This window comes from Gallus gallus, chromosome 2 (assembly GCF_016699485.2).
Source record: "Gallus gallus isolate bGalGal1 chromosome 2, bGalGal1.mat.broiler.GRCg7b, whole genome shotgun sequence".
Taxonomy (NCBI): Eukaryota; Metazoa; Chordata; class Aves; order Galliformes; family Phasianidae; genus Gallus; species Gallus gallus.
In genome coordinates, this window is record NC_052533.1 from 14,838,936 (window position 1) to 14,855,668 (window position 16,733).

Genomic DNA, 16,733 nt, shown 5'->3' on the forward strand with positions numbered 1-16,733 from the left:
GCGGGCGGTTCCCGGGGCTCTCCCGGCCGCTGGCGCTGGGCCGCTGGGGCCGGGTCCGCGGGAGGCGGTGGAGCCGAGCTGTGCGCGCTCGTCTCCTGTATTTTTCTGGCTATTATTTTGGTTTGTTTTCTTGTTCCCCCGCTGTGTCCGCCGCATCCCGCACGGCGCACGCCGTGGAGCTGCCACACATTGGGCCCCCTCTGGTTGATTCGGGGCACATCCGCGCTTCTCCCAAGACCCGTTTCTCCGGGTCGGGAGGAGCGTTGCTGTGCCCACAGACAGCTCCAGGCGCCGGCCCCGCTGTGGGCTCGTTCCGGGATCCATCGACCCGCGTTTAATCCGGCTCTGTAAACACCGCATCGCTGGGTTTGACATCCAGCTCCGGCAGGGAGACGGGCATGAGGTGCTGCCAGCTGAACAGAGCAGGGCTGGGCAGGCCTGGGCAGCTTCGGGTACCAGCGCCCACCACCAGAGGCCTTGTCCTGGGCCGTGAGCCGTCAGAGACCCGTCCTCTGGCAGTGTGTCCTGCCAGGAAGGTGGACACCTTAGGGCCTGACCTGGGAGCCCTGCTAGGATCCTCCACGGGCACCCCCAGCCTCCTCCCTGCACGGGAGGCCTGAGCACACGGCCCAGCTGATAAGAGGAATATAAACTTTCCCCTCACAAGGAAAACCTGCAGGAAGAGCACAGTGAGGAGGGAGAGGAACTGGAGCACGTCCTCCACAGCCACTGCCTCTGCCGGCATAGGCTGGTGTGGGCCCAGGACTCCTTGCTAGGGTTTACACTGTGACATTCACAGGCACTTTTGAAACATCCCCTGCCTCTATGGCTCCCATAGTTGATTCGGCCTCAAGAAACAGGTGACTGATTTAGAAACCTATTTTAGCCTAATGACCCTCTTAGAAGGGTATGTTTGTGAATCATTTACTTCAGCAAGTGCTTGGGCCTGCCAACTGCTCGACGTCTCGTAGTTGGCTTTTACCCTAGGCCATCGTAGTGCTTACATGTGTTCATAATTGGAGCCCTATTCTGCATGTGATCTGGTTCATAGTAGAAAAGCAAGGGCAAGAAGCTGGATGAGGGGCCCAAAGGCCCAGCAGTCTGGTGGTATGGCAGTACAGGCTAAAACTTTCCACCAATGCTCTGTTAAATTTTCTTGCTGTGGGACAGATGGCAGCAGAGGGGCAGTCTGATAAAATGACATCTGACATGGAAGTGCATAGGAAGTAAAGGTGTGGAATTGAATTTCTCCATATGGAAAAAAAAAAGGCACCTATTGACATTCATTGGCACTTGCTGAAAGTTTGTGGAGACCAAAGAGTGGATGTCAGCACAGAAAGGCGGCGGATGGTACATTTCAGCAGTGACATCAGGGACGTGAAAGACAAGCCACATTATGGATGACTATGCACAGCTGTCACACCACAAAATGAAGAGTGTTTTGATCAAGTTGTCTGTGTGAATCGGCAGATTACAACCAGGGAACTGTGTATAGAGCTGAATATCTGCTCCAGTGCGTTGGAAATTATGGTGGCAGCATTGGAATATCACAAAGTTTGTGCCGGGTGGGTTCCACCAATGCTTACACAGGAATAGAAAGAACATTGTATGTAAGTTTTTCAGGGCCTATTGAACCAATACAAGGCTGAAGGTGACAGTTTTCAGGACTGCATCATTACCAGTGGCAAAATGTGGTGTCACCACTACAATTCACAGTCAAAATGGCAGTCCATACAGTGGGCACAGGTGAATTCCCCATCAAAGAAAAAGTTGAAGACACAGCCCTCAGCAGGTAAAGTGATGTACGCTGCTTTTGGGGATAGGAAAGGGGTGATCCCTCTGGATTTCTTGAAGTGCAGACAGGCCATCAATTCTGACCACTGCATTGCAATGCTGACTAAGTTGAAGGCTTGAACTTGCAGTCAGGCCGGAGAAGAAGGCAACCTTTCTCTTGCAACACTAGAAGGTCAGGCCCCATACCAGTTTGAAGACTATGGAGAACATAGCTGATCTGGGCTGGACTGTCCTACCACACCCACCATATAGTCCAAATTTGGCACCTTTTGATTTCCATCTGTTCGGGCTGATGAAAACTGGACTACGTGGGCAATGTTTTCTGAGCAATGACACTGTCATAGCAGCTCTGAAACAGTGGTCAACTCGTGCAGATATTTACCAAGACAACGTGCAGCTTTTGTTCATTGCTGGTGGGAATGCATAGCAATGGTGGTGTCTGCGTTGAAAAAATAGTGCTTTATAGCTGAGAATTTGCTCTATCAAATAGTGTTACTGTGCTCTTTGTATCTTTTGAAGTTTCCGTGGAAATAAATAGGAGGCATTACTTTTGGTGTGACATACGTAAACGTGGCTGCATTAGAGGCATATAAACAGGGTCTGCAGAATAGAAACCTGTGCCTGCTGGGAGCACCAAGGCTCAGCCCCTCAGAAGTCACAAACAACACCTGCAAGTCAGGGCTAGTGGTTGTTATAGAGGGAAATCATGGAAAACAGGAACTCGCAAGTATGAGAGAGGCAGGTCAGGTGGGGGAAATGCAGATGAATTAATGCCTAGGGAGTGGGAGAGGAAAAACGTACGTGTGCTGCCCACCAGCCAGCTCTTCAGCCCCAGCACTGATGCTGGCCACTGCTGTGTGCTGAGTGAATGGGAAGTCCTGCTCTGCTCGGTGCAAATTTTGGTGTGATTTTAATGGTGTAGGAATAATTATTCCCTGAAATACTGCAACAGCTTTGTCTTAGATCCAGTTGCTGGGGATGTATTTAGGAACATACGCTGAAATCATCACAGACCTGAAGGTTACCCTAACTAACTAGCCACAGATGTGCTATTGAAACTCTTCTTATTCCTCTTGCCTGTCCTATATGGCACGTTACAGCCACAATGTGTTTAACTTTCTTGGAATATATGATACTCATAAACAAAGCAGCTATTACACGAGAAGCAGGAAAACATGTCACAATACCCCTCCTGCCAATAGTCACCTGTATATAGAATTGGCATTTCTTTTCAGTTTGGAACAGGGGCTTCAGATATTTTATAGCTTCATCAAGGGAAACATTGAATGTTACCATGGAGAGGAGATGTTTTAATTTGTGTTTGGTTTTTTGTTGTTTTTTTTTGGGGGGGGGGGGGGAGGAGGGGTTCCTTCTTCTTTACCTGTATTTTAACCTGGTATTTGGGGATTCTGTTCCTTAACTGCTTTCCCACTTCCTACATATCCCAAAGGAGTGGATGGAATAGGTGTGAGTTTATATGGAATAGAGGGAAATAGTTCACAATTCTGGGTGATGACCTCTCTGCAAGGATTATTTAATACACAATTGTTGGCGTCTGTAGGGGTTGTTGGACCAGAGGCTGAAGTAATTTGTTGCCAAGCAAATAGAGCCTGGGCACAGCATTGACGTCTCACAATCAGCCCTGATCCAGAGGGATGGTGAAGGGAGAGAAGTGTCTTTGCCGTCTTTGCTGTCTGCTGCAGCTGTGGAACTCAGGTAATTTCTGGCCTTTGACACTCAGTTCTTTGGAGGTAGGTATGAGACAGTCACTGGTGCACTGCTGTGGATGCTGCCACAGAACAGTGGTTCTGTGCAGTGACGGAGCGTATTTTCCTGTAGATGTATGGATTCACTGACCATAGAAATACCTCAGATCCTGAAGTGTGACACCTGAACTTGTGATGGAGGGAGGAAAAATGGGTAAAAAGCTAAAACAGTAATTAATGTGGAGGTACTGTACACACATACTGTGTATGAAAACGCCTGAACATTGTGAAGGCTGACAAAGAGGTTAAGAGGTGTGGCACACAAATTACCCTTCAAGTTTTAGCTGGTTTACATTTTGGAAAATTAGTGTTTCTAAAACGTTTGAAGTGCTAAGTATTGTTAAAATAATCCTTGCAGCTCTTTCATTCAAGGACTTGGCTGGGGGTGCTCAGCAAATATTAATGAATTTCTCATCGTAACACCCAGGAGAGGTGGGAGGCTCCAGCAGCAATTACCCACGTCACCCAGCTGAGGAACAGAACAGCTAGGCCTAATTTTTCAGAAGAGTTTCCTGACCAAAATATTTGTACAGTCGTTCAGCTGGAAAGCTCGCAGGAAGGGTTGGGAGCTCCAGGAGGCCTCCCAGCAAGGTGCTGGATGTGGGGCTGGAAAGCTCACCCCTACAAACAAGGGAAGACTGAAGGGAAATTGTTGTGAAGTAGTGAAGTATATTGGTGCTGGATCTGTCCCGTACTTCTTAGTTTAAAATGTGCAAGCTTACTACCTACAGAAGGCTGATTCTTGCTTTAGCTCAATGGAAGGAAGGTGGATTTGATGCATTAAGTATGAGGGTACACAAATGTTGTCATAGAGACATTACAGCAGCTTGGCTGATGTCCACAGGTATGAAGGCCAAGGACTATGATGGCCACATTATCATTTCTGCCAGTGACCTGACTGTTACTCATTAGAGAGCAAAGTACCTCAGACACTGTCAGGTGAGGTCATGGCTGAGAATGGGCATTTGAGATGTATGCAGCCAGGAAGCAGTGTTTGTTTGAGCATAGGTGAGGTTTGGGCTTTATTTCTGTAGTCAATAAGCTGTGTTTAGCGAGGGCCGTGATCCCACTGACATCGCTGTGGAATAATCTGATGAAAGCATGCTTCAAAGAAGGTAAAAGAAGAGTGGACTCTGGTTGGATCTCATGTATTATCACAAAATCTTGATGGTCTCTGTTAAATGCCTACCTCACTGTTATGTGAGGTGCTGGCAGCCCACAGCCAACACTGGCAACCCGTGACGTCCTGCGTGATATCCAGTGTGACCCCAGATTTACAGTGGGGAGGTCAGACGGTGACCTGCTGACATTACAGTGAAGGCTGAGCGGAAATTCAGGTTGCCTACAGGCATCAGCTGAGGATTCGTTGCTTTTCATGCAGCTAGATACAAAGCTACTTTGAAAAAAAAAACAACTTCATCTTCAGAACAGCTGCAGACATATTCTTAGCAGCATAAATAATTTAACTTGCAAACACACTGTGAGTATGCTGAGAAGCTCTTTATCTGGGAGAACAGAGGCTAAAATAGTGGGGTACCTGATGGAAGAGATGCACAGAGAAAGCATGCAAAGTAATATAGAAACAGGAAAGGCAGTAGAGGGATTCTTACTTATTTCTGCTGCATGTAGCCAGGCTGTGCCAGTCGCTGCTGTAAGATTCAACTAAAGGCCTGAGATTCGTAAGGAACAAATAAAAAATGTGTACAGGCAGCAACAGGATCCATAGTTGCAGCAGTAAATATCAAGAAATGAGTCTGGAGGGGTTGCACTCTGCAGCATACCCTTCCCCAAGGACCGTGGGTTCACCCTGGGGAATAGAGGAGTAGCACCGAAATGGTGTGTTTTAATACAAATCCACATACAGCATACAGTAAAAAGGCTCTTTTTGTGACGTTTTGCAGCACGGTTCCTATTAGTTCCATTAGGATTTAAATAACAGCTATTTAACTTTTGCTGACCAATTTCAGCCTGTAGCTGTGGCAGTACTGAATTTTAAAATCATTTATTTCAAAGGCAATGACTTTCTTGCTGAAATACTGCCTTCTTGCCACGGATCGACATGAGCACATTTTAGGAGATGTCGAGGGCAGAAAAGTGTCTATAATGAGCTGCTTTCTCCTTTGCTTTTCTGTAGCTGTTGAGAGCTGTGGCAGGGGCAGGAGCAGGAGGCAGGGCTGTCTGCAATGGGAGTACTCAAAGAGTTCAGTAAGATTTTGCGAGACCCCTTCATGCCAGGACGTTCCCACACAAAACCTCACCCAGAAAGCTGAAATTACAGTTCTGTTATAGGGAGAAATGTGAGAATGGCATGCAGTTTCCAAACCAGAAGAGCTATGTTTATCTCCCACAGAACAGCCCCTTGAAGGTGGGAGCGTCACCCGGGGTTGAAAGGCGGCCAGACAGCCCGCAGAGGGACGGACGCTGGGACACGGCGCACAGGGAGTGTCTCCTGGGGGGGACGCTCCGGTTATCTGGCTGATATACACCAGGATGGAGCGGCTTTCCATATCCAAACACATCTTGACACTGGAGATTGTGCAGATCCCCGGGCTCTGGAGGGAGGCCAGGGCAGCACTCCCACCCCACACAGCTCACCGCGATGGAACAGGCGGGGTACAGCAGAGATCTGTTATCGGGGCAAGGAAGTGTTGCTCTGATGTGCCGGGAGGGGTCAAAGGATTACAGCTTAAATCCATTCTTAACAGAAAAATCTTTTCAAAGTGCCTGACTTCAAGCTGTGAAATCACCCCAGGAGCATGCTGTTATCTGTGGGGGCAGCATGGGCGCACCTCTGCCTCAAGTGCGGGTCCAAAAAAAACCCACCAAGAGGCGAAAAGCATCTCTGTGGCACAACGATGTGCTCACCAAGCTGTTTTCCTTCCCCCTCACACCCACTGGTGAACAGGTTCAGAGGAGTGAGTGGGACCTTTAGACCCACAGCAATAAACTCGCACGTATATATTTTAGTCCTAGAATTTGACTCTTATTCCCTCTCAAATTATTTTGCAGCAGGAGTTGTACTTACACAATACTGCCGTCATCCCTTTTCTTAACTAGTCTTTATTTCCAGTCCTTCTGGAGGGACTGGAGAGGAGACACTTCTTCGAGAAAGTGCATGTGCCAAGAGCTACCTGAGAAACATTATGAAAACATGGTTTTGCTCACTAACAAGTTACTGAAACTGCAAAAGGCCACAGCACCAACAACAGAATGTAAGGTCTTCAGGTGTGTAGGGGGTAGTTTAGTATGAAAGTCATTGAAGACTATGGATTTCTGAAGTAAATCTGTGGCAGCTGATCCTGATATTACAAATAAGCCTTGCTTGGAAGGTGAAGAACTCCCAGATCTCACACCAAAATGCTTCTCTGGTTAAGCTGAATTCTTCCATTTCCCTCCTTCTCTCCAACACCTGAGGGAAAATGGAACCAAGGACCAGAATAATAAAAAGCTTTTATTAGGCAAGACCTCATTCAGATTAATCAGAAGGCATCCATATGCATTTTACTAGGCTATTTAAGTCCAAGGCTGCCTCTTCTACACACACAGCCCACTTGAATCACCAGAGGGCTTTCAGGCTCATCAGTGAAAATTACACCTATACTTACGCTGTACTTTCTCTGCTTTGGATCAGAAACAACCACCGTAGAACCCTAATTTTATCACATCCTTTCTTTCCCTGGCTGAAGATTCATTCCCCATGTTTAGGGGCACTGCAGTGCAGTACAGTGTCACACTCCCATCAGGAGGCAGGCTGCGTGCTGTGATGTGTTTGTACCACACGCTCTTTAATCCCATCACCAGACTGCCCAAACCCAGTCATCCCCACAGACAAGTCCTCACTCTGGGGATCCCATGTCCCCCTGCCCAGAGAAGGGGGACCTCACAAGATCTCACTTCACCTAAAATTACTGCAAAGACCCGAACCTAGGAGATCCTTTGTTCAGGCTGTTTTAGGCTGTTTGTCCTCAGGAAGCTCTGAGACAAAAGCAGCCAGTCAGCCTCTGAGTGAACTCCTGCCTGAAATGAGATTAAGCACTCCCATGCACATGCAACTTGGAGTTGGGCAGACAACATCGGGGAGCTGAATTGCATCCACTCCAAGGAGAAAATTGAAATAGAAGTGAGTCTTCTTCCTTCATCTCTGTCTTTTGTTGTGCCCTGCAGGCAGCACGCACCTGTGACCATGTGTCCTCCAAAGTCAGTGTACACTTGCCTGAAGAGAAAAAGGCAGGCTTTGTTGTTTATTTCCAGTCTTTACCAGACAAGCCTCTCTTCTATTCAACATGAACTCCGTGCTCATGAGTAGCATCACAAATAACATAACCACTTGACACACCTCAGAAGGGAGGTTCAAGAATGAGTTGCCAAGATTGGTTCCTTACAAGTGGTGACTCTATGGAAAGAAGCAAGCCATCACTGCAGAAACAACACTACTCTACAACGCTGTCTTCTGTCTGCCAGGAACCATCTTCCTCCTTGACCAGGCCAGAGGGGTGGGTGGTGGGAGCTACTCATCCTCTTCAACACAAGGCAGTGGCAGTTCTCCAGGGTGCCCTGGGCTGATGGTGTTGCAGTAAGGCCAGTGAGGAAATCTCTGCTGAAGGGTGTTTCCATGTAGGAGTGATGAAGGAAACAGCCCGAGGCAATGACACCATAACCCAGTACAGCTGTTTCTGCAGTGATCATCTATTTGCATCCTAGGATGCAGTAAAAGAGCAGCTTGGAGCATTTGTGTTGCTGCTTATCCTCTGTCTGGGCTGTTGTTAAAACTAATGCAATGCTCACTAAATGAGGTGTTTGGGATGAGGTCCAAAAAAGCACTTAGGTGCCTAAATTCAAGACGGCAATTCACAGCTGCCTAAGGACTTGGGTTCCCCCTTTTGTATACCCCTTCGCAGAGCTCCTTTAGAAACCTGGGCTTCTGTACCTTAGATGGGTCCAGCCACCAGAGCCTACCTCCGACCTCTCTGCCAGGACCCCAGGTGAGGTAGCCATGCCCAGAGTCCCTCAAGTGCCCTGGGAATGTGCCCTAGGATCTGTTCAGGTTGCACTTGCTCAAACTATGGCCAGTGCTATCTTTCCCCATTGATACAGACACCATGAGAGTGATGCTGCTTGCTGATGCTGTGGGCTGTCTCCAGATGGAGAGCCATGGTGAGTATGGAACAGGTTTGGCTTCATTTTGCCAAAGAAAGCAGCAGGGATGAGTCTGCTACTTGCCTGGATTGGGTATGTTTGCCATGTGCATGGAAGCTGGATGTCATGTGGAGAGCCTGGCTAAGAGCTACTCGTACCATGTCTTGTCAAAGATCACAGAATCACAGAATGGCCTGGGTTGGAAGGGACCTCAAGGATCATAAATCTCCAACCTCCCTGCCAGGCAGGGCCACCAACCTCCCCATTTACTAGATCAGGTTGCCCAGGGCCCCATCCAACCTGGCCTTGAACACCTCCAGGGACGGGGCATCCACAACCTCTCCGGGCAGCCTGTTCCAGCACCTCACCACTCTCCTGGTAAAGAACTTCCCCCTAACATCCAACCTAAATCTTCCCTCTTTCAATTTAAAACCATTCCCCCTTGTCCTGCTGTTATCTACCCTTTCAAAGAGTTGACTCCCTTCCTGTTTATTGGCTCCCTTCAGGTACTGAAAGGCTGCAATGAGGTCACCCCGCAGCCTTCTCTTCTCCAGGCTGAATAAGCCCAGCTCCCTCAGCCTGTCCTCGTAGGGGAGGTGCTCCAGCCCCCTGACCATCTTCGTGGCCCTCCTCTGGACCCTCTCCAACAGTTCTCTGTCTTTCTCGTACTGGGGGCTCCATAGCTGGACACAGTACTCCAGATGGGGCCTCACAAGAGCAGAGCAGAGAGAGACAATCACCTCCCTGTCCCTGCTGGCCACCCCTCTCATGATGGAGCCCAGGATACCATTTGCTTTCCGAGCTGCAAGAGCACATTGCTGGCTCATGTTAAGTTTGTCATCCATCAGGACCCCCAGGTCCTTCTCTGCAGACTGGATGGATATAGCGTAAAGTCATTTCTAACAGTATAAAATGCTTCCATTAACAAACTCTTCTACAACATTATAGGATATGTTTGTCCATGTGCGTCTTTCCTCAAGACAGAGCTGCAGTCAGAACAGAAACCCAGTTATTGAACCTCAGTGACTGACAAGGAGCAAGAGAGAGGAGTGTAGCTGCTATTCTGCTACAATTTATTCATTCTGCTCCTGAAAAAGTCAATTACCTTTCAGGAAGCTCTTTGGAAAAGCGAAGAGCTGAGGTACTTGTGCTGGGAACTCATTATCTGGGACGGCAGCACCCCGGCCTGCAGCCCAAGTATCTGTGTGGATGATCTGGCAGGCCCCTCTCAGCCTTGTTCATGTCCTGTGCTGTGAGATCATTAAGCTTTGCCAGGTTTCTCCTCTCATCTGATAAAGCAGTTAGGGCCCGTGTAACAGACACTTGCACGTTTCAGATATACGTTTCAGGTAGGGCTCTACAAGCACAGGCTGTTTTTCTCATTTAGCCCTTCAGTTAAAGCAGTTTACCTAAATCCATGTTGGACTGTAAAAGGCATAATCGATCTAACACATACGCTCCTGGTGATGTCAGGGAGTGGCTGTAACAATCCGGCAGATGAGCTGAACTGATAGCTAGTAAATGAGATGACAAGCATGGTTTATAATGTTAAACCAGATGCTGTCAGCACCCTTCAGCCCTGCAAAAATGCTCTAATTCTTCATATAGCTATTACTGAAATATATCAAGAAAATGTGAGCTCTGAGCTTCCCCTGCTCCACTCTGCTGCTTGCTCCTGGTGCTTGTGCCCGGACAGCCCAGTGTGGTGGCATGTTTCTGAAGGGATTTTGAAGATCAGAGTTTGTGTCTTCTCTGCCTGCAGTGACCTTGGCAGGGATGAGGGTTCAGGGATCAGAATGAGGGCTACTTTGGGAAAGAAGATGGGTCATCTGTAGGTCTATCCATGTGTATGTATCTAGCTGGGCCCCATGCTCCAGTCACACTGCAATCCATATGTCAAAGAGACCATCATTCCTACTCAAATTACTGGTGCTGGCAGAGCAGTAGAGCTGGCAAGTGAGCTTTCAGGAATGTCTTGATCCTTCGCAATCCATATGAATTGGGTCCAAGTAGTAATATTCTTGGAGAGCCAGATACACAGGTTTTGCAACAGTTGGGAACAGCAAAGCACGCATGTTAATAAAACAGTCACAGTGCTCTTGCATTTGTTCTGATTGTAATGATTGTAAGCAGAAGTTTTCTTTTATCTGGTTCACAGTCTCTGCTGCTTCAAGCTTGGAGCTGTTGGAGGCAGCTGAATTAGAGTGCTACGATCAATGGGCAGGAGTATTTGATCCAGGAAGTACCAGCAGTCTACTTTGGCAAGCGTAGTGGAAGTGTGAGGAGGAGAGATTGTCTGAAGGCTCATTTCCTCATCACTGTTAACACAATGAAGCTCAGAGTACATTATCAAAGGTGTCCTGGCTTACAGATAAAACTCTACTCCACTGGACATGTACAGGCATATCTACAGCTGTATATAATGGCAAAAGAAAGTATCACATCAACTGACACATCTGTTGTTCTCTTACTACAGGCTTACTTTGATGACGTGCCATTAACAGGGACAAATACAGGACCCATTCTAGAAATACTGTGAACTAGATAAAAAAACCAAAGCTGCTTATAAGCATCTCCTTTGCCCTCAGCCAAAAATAAGTGAATCAAAATGTGTTCCTTCTGATGATACAGGTTTCCTTAGCAGAGGAGATTTTGCTCTGGAAGTCAACAAATTTCCCCTGCACATTTTGAAAACGTTGTAATAGCTGCCATTAAGAATCAAAGTCTTCGTGCTCCAGAGGCCAAAGCACCCCACATTTCACCTCATTTGCAATTGCACAGGTTTATCATTTGCACAGTGCTGTCTCTTTTCAGGGAATTCCTGGTGAAAATAACCAATATTAGATTTCAGGTGCAGCAGGAAAATGTACAGCGAAGCACATTTATTCTAGAGACAGACTCTTGTGCCTGGGTACACTGCAGTGGATTTTGCTGAAAAGGGCAACTTTTCTGCAAAGTTCTGTTAGATCCTCCTCAGCAGGAAACAATTATCTGCAATATCAATTTCCTGCAGAATTTCGCAAATCCTTCCCTACAGGGATTTCACCTTTCATTGTTTCCCCTGTACGGAACAAAAAATCTAACTGCAGTAGTACAGAATCAGAGCTAAGCCATATTTTTCAGCCTCTGGCAGCTGAAGGGAATAATCTCATCTTGGAGTGGAGGGAGATGGACAAACGAGGTAGTGGCTGCTGACCGGAGTCCCAAGATGACCTCCAGGGTGCCTTGTGATGCTGTATATCTGTGCCTGGGTGTGCCCAAAGGAAGAGGGTAGAGGGCAGGGTTGTGGGGTGGTGGCAGACTGCTGGCCCTTTGCTATCTTAACCCGTTCTCTTTTTGTTCAGCTGTAGCAGTGAAGGGTTACCAGGCAGGATTACAGCCATGACAATCACAAATTGCATTTTTGGTGTGCTGTCTGCATTTTTTCTCTCATTCCTAACCCCTGTTCCAAAATGAGATTCTACATGCATAGACACAAGTGCACCTGTGCAGGCTGCCCAAGACGCAACCCAAGGCATTGGAAGGAAGCTTTGAGATTGCTGTACATATATGCAGACCCTAAAGTGGCGTGGCTGAGTGCCCAGGGAAAGAGAACTCATGGGACACTGCTGGGGACGCACTGCCAGAGCAGGGACTTCTCTCTTGGAGCAGATTGGTGCATGCAAAGCTATCATACACCTAAGTTTCCTTGAAGAATCTACCTTTTTCCTCTTCCACAGACATTTCTAGGAGGACAAAACCCTACTTTGGGCTGTGTGTAGTGTTTCTGCATGGGCAGTGGTGCAGGCAGTGCACCCTGGGGACACCAGCCACCCTCAACTGCAACAAGACATGGCGGCCATGGTGGGTGCATTTTGCACCAAGAAGGCCCAAGCTGCCCTTCTACCTCCCTGGGGCAACTAGTTTCATCCAGTCCTGATAGAGGAGGCCATTAAGCCCACACAGGTTTTGTACATGCATCAAACTAAGAACATCCCCAGCATCAGGAACTGCTCAGCCAGCTGAGGTCTGGCCATGGGGAGGACGGGAGGAGCCATAGGGCAGTGTGAAGGGCTGGGCCCAGCAGCAAGCCAGGGCTCTACCTGCATGGAGCAGTTCCTTCAGTGTCGGTCCACCTACATCCCGAGCTGTTTATTAACTCCACCCACATGACTCCACATTCAAGTAAGCCAGATCCAATTTTCCGACTGAGGGAGCCCTCAGATCTTTACCACTCCCAACCTGATTTCATAATGAAAAGCAAATTAACCTCCAAAGCCTGATCTTCAGTACCACTAGCAACAAGCGTGGAGTGTGCACAGCTGCTGGCAAGAGAAAACTCAAACCCTTGCAAAGCTCTGGCTGCACAAAGGGAGGAGAAGTAGCACTGGCACAAGCCTGACACAGACTCATAACACTGAGAACTAAAGTTCCAGAGCAATTCTGTAGTGTTGTTAATACCCTTCGATACTCACCTCAGGTCACCCATCTGTATTCACAATCTTTTTACTTGCTGGAGTTTTGATAGGACAAGAAGTAATGCCTTTAAGTTTCTCTAGGGGAGGTTCAGGTTGGATATTAGGACAAAATAGGAGAAAATGCTTCTCAGAAAGAGTGGTGAGGCATTGGAACAGGCTGCCCAGGGAGGCGGTGGAGTTGCTGTCCCTGGAGGTGTTCAAGGAAAGGTAGATGTCACTCTGAATGACCCGGTGCAGAGCAGTCACAAACATGAATTGATGGTTGGACAAGATCTTGTTGGTCTTTCCAACCTTAATGATTCTATGATTCTATGATTCTAGCAACCTTCAATCCCCTCCAAGACTCATCTCCCACTGGAGATCTCAGAGGAACAGGGTAAAAATGTAGTTTAGATGGTAATCAAGGTCTCCTTCAAGGAAAGCAGATGGTCTGGATAAATCAGCCATGACCCAGAAAGAGTGAGAATGTCCATCAAAAGTTTGTTTGTTTAGTTACAAAGTCTGGGTGATCCTAAAAATGTTGCTTTTTAGAGACGAGGGGAACAACAACGAAAGGAAAACGATTTGTTACAGTGAGGTTCATATTCTGGAAACCCTTCTGAAGTGTCTGCAGGTGACAAACGAGACATGCCCACAGACTGCCCTGCTGTCCAGGGAGGGCAGGAGGTGGAGCACACCCAACACTCACCCCAATGCTTTGTTCTTACCCAGTTGTGGCGTAGCTGTCCCATGACGTGCCACAGAATCAACAGTGGGCAAACAGTGACTTCACTGGCTGGGAGCACTGCTATGATTTCCAAGTAGCGGGAGGAGCAGCAGCGTGGGATCCTGGCGTTGCTCTGAGAACATGCTCGAGCAGCGTGTCATCACCAAGCTGCTCTTGTAGTCCTTCTGCCGCGCGCTCCCTGACTGACAGCACGGGCCAACCCCTGCTTCTCTCATTCATCAGAAGGGAAGCTTATCTGACTGCCGTGCCAATAAAAATAAATCATCTACTGGCCTCGTGTTCTGTGTGGATGAAAACAGTCATCAGGGCTCTGTGTACTTCCACGCTAACTTTACGCCTACAGCATTTTTTTTCAAATAAAATTGCAGGATTTTGAAGAGACTCCTCTGTACTTGAGAGGAGCAGAGCTGGGGCTCAATGTGGAAATGATGAGGTTACAATACTTGCATTGTTAAGTCTAAATAATGGTTTTTCAAATTAGATTTGTGTGTATGAGCTTAATGTTCGCATTGACTACAGCAGTGCACAATAGACCACCCACAATTTGGGAGAGCACTATGAATTTGTCCTTCTGTGTGCAGGCATCACTTGGTTGTTCAGCCCCATTCTGTCAGTGTATCTTCAGCCTGGCCTTAGCCATGCATGACGTATAAGCTCCAAGTGAATCTGGATCACACAGTTTTCCATGGGAGCTTTTTACGCAGTTAAATGATGGTTTCAAGGTGAGGTAGCCCAAAGCCTGGAAAGGTAAGGCCTGTACCAATGGCCCCAAATCCAGCTTCAGCACTTTCCATCCATTCAGTGTGGGAATGAATGAGGACTCGTTCTGCTGAGGTCAGAGATTTACATCACTTTAAAGCAGGAACAGCAGATGTGCCTCATCTGTCGAGGGGGAACCCAGGGGTAGGTTGCAGGGGGAGTTGGACTGGATGACCTTTAAAGGTCCCTTCCAACTCAAATGATTCTATGATTTTTCTACCATATTTTGAGTCTCAGCTGCTTTGCAGTAGTTTTGTCATTGCTCCTATTATTACTCCAATAACTTCATTAAAGAAGCAAATGTGTAAGCAGTCAAATAGGATGCAGTTTGTGAGGGGATCCCTCCCACTCTGATCCTATCTGAGGTAAAGTTAGATAAAAAACCACTGTGGGAACAAACCCTGGCTGTGTTTCCATCTGGAACACATGTCCTTTCCCCTTCCCCAGCGCTGGTCAGGGGGATGCTAGGACAGGTTGTTATTTACGTCAGCACAGACTGGCGGTACCAGGCATGCCTCGGTGGTAGTGGAGGGGAGCATTAGTAATGGCATCTTTGCATAGCATATGTGTGTGATGAGATAATAGACATCTGGCACTGAGCGGCTACTGAGATTCTGTACATTCCTTGTTTTGTAGTGGTTTTTTTTTTTCAGAATATCTACCTCCAGCACAGTATATGATTGTATAGTCTGGAGTAATGAATTAAAGATAGTGCTGGTTCTTCTAAAGCACTGAGCCATGTGATGTTCTTTTCAGATCCCAGCTGAGCACGTGTGCCTGGACAGCCCCGAGGATGCTGGTGTCTGCAGAGGGGCTCAAGGAGCTCTCAGGTGTCCCTGGGCTTTGTGTATAAGGCTCTGATGTTTGCTTCACTTCCTGCATCTCACCATTATGGCTGGGTCAAGCAGCTCAGCAGCAGCCCTGGGGTTGGATGCATCCCACCTGAGAGCCCACACCTGAGTGACTCCTCACACAGGAGCCCCTGCAGTCCCAGCCATACCAGTGCCTGGGGTGCAGGACGTGTGTCCTCCTGGCCTGCCCTGCAACAGACATGGATGCCACATTTCCCACTTTAGGAGCATGCAACACCCCTAGGCAAGGAGAGATGTGTGTTGAGGTCCCTGCTGCAGGCGCACACTGCACACTGCATCCAATTACTGCTTAGGATAAACACCCGAACGCCCCTGTTATTATCTCAAGGCTAACACACAGCTAATCTTATTCCAAATCAAGGAAATTACAAATGCCATTAACATGCGCTGCTGTTGAGAAACATAAGCGTAAACAATTCATTAGAGAGTGCTGTGATTAGGGCAAGCCCGCTGCAGAACACTCAGCATGTTCAGCTCTGTGATGAGGCACTTCCAGCTCAAAATCCCTTGGGATGGGTATGGGACCAAATGCAGCTCTTGCTCCCGTGGCTGGAGTGACTTCAGTTCACTGGCAGTTTGCATCCTGTGGCTTAATGTGGTAAACTGATGGGGTATTTGAACTCCAGCACCAAGAATAGGAACGATTCCAGTGCATGATATTCTGCAAACATCTCTTGGAGCAGCCAGGTCTGAGTGAAAAAAGAAATCAAACAGAGGGACGTGGAAAAATCTCTTTATGCCTATAAAAGGATCACTTCAAAACCACAGGATTTTGTATAGGAACCGTTTTCCTTAAATAGTAGTAACAGTTGCCGGTTGCATTCCAGCAGTGTAAGAAATGGGGGTTAGCAGAGCCACAGTGTCTGACGGCAGCTTCCCCTCCTTCGGCCTCCTCCTCTTCCTCCCTCTGCTGCACGTCTGCCCTGTGCCAGCCCGGAGCCTGAGCAGGTGGGGAACGTGCAAGCACTGCAACTGCAGCAGATCCGTGTTTATACACTCGCATGTAATCAAACCCATATACATATGCTGTAGAGTTAAAGATGAGCCGCCCGGTGGGACCTCTCTGCATTCCTCCAGAAAAGCCTTTCTGTTGCGTTTTCCACAGAACAGCCACACCTTGGCAGCGAATGCTGCTGTCCCCTGCCACAGGCTCCTGCCTGCAGCCTGCTCCCTGCCCACGGCCAGAAGGAGGGGGAACGAAAGCAAAGCTTTTGTGCTTCCC

General features: G+C 47.9%; 1 protein-coding gene across 1 annotated transcript in view; it reads right to left on the reverse strand.

Annotated features, from left to right (window-relative positions):
• KIAA1462 (junctional protein associated with coronary artery disease) overlaps window positions 1–16,733 on the reverse strand; it is a 57,566-nt gene that overhangs the window by 26,752 nt on the left and 14,081 nt on the right. The window lies entirely within an intron of this gene.